Here is a 240-nt window from a genome sequence, read left to right as displayed (position 1 = left end):
ACCCTGGCTAACACGGTGAAACCCCGTCTCTACTAAAATTACGAAAAATTAGCTGGGCGTGGTGGCAGGTGCCTGTAGTCCCAGCTACTCAGGAGGCTGAGCGAGGAGAATGGCGTGAATCGGGGAGGCAGAGCTTGCAGTGAGAATCCGGGAGGTGGAGTTTGCAGTGAGCCGAGATTGTGCCACTGCACTCCAGCCTGGGCGACAGAGTGAGACTCTGTCTCAAAAAAAAAAAAAAAA

The sequence above is a fragment of the Colobus angolensis genome, unplaced genomic scaffold (assembly GCF_000951035.1).
Source record: "Colobus angolensis palliatus isolate OR3802 unplaced genomic scaffold, Cang.pa_1.0 Scaffold208, whole genome shotgun sequence".
NCBI classification, from domain to species: domain Eukaryota; kingdom Metazoa; phylum Chordata; class Mammalia; order Primates; family Cercopithecidae; genus Colobus; species Colobus angolensis.
This window is presented reverse-complemented; position numbering follows the sequence as displayed.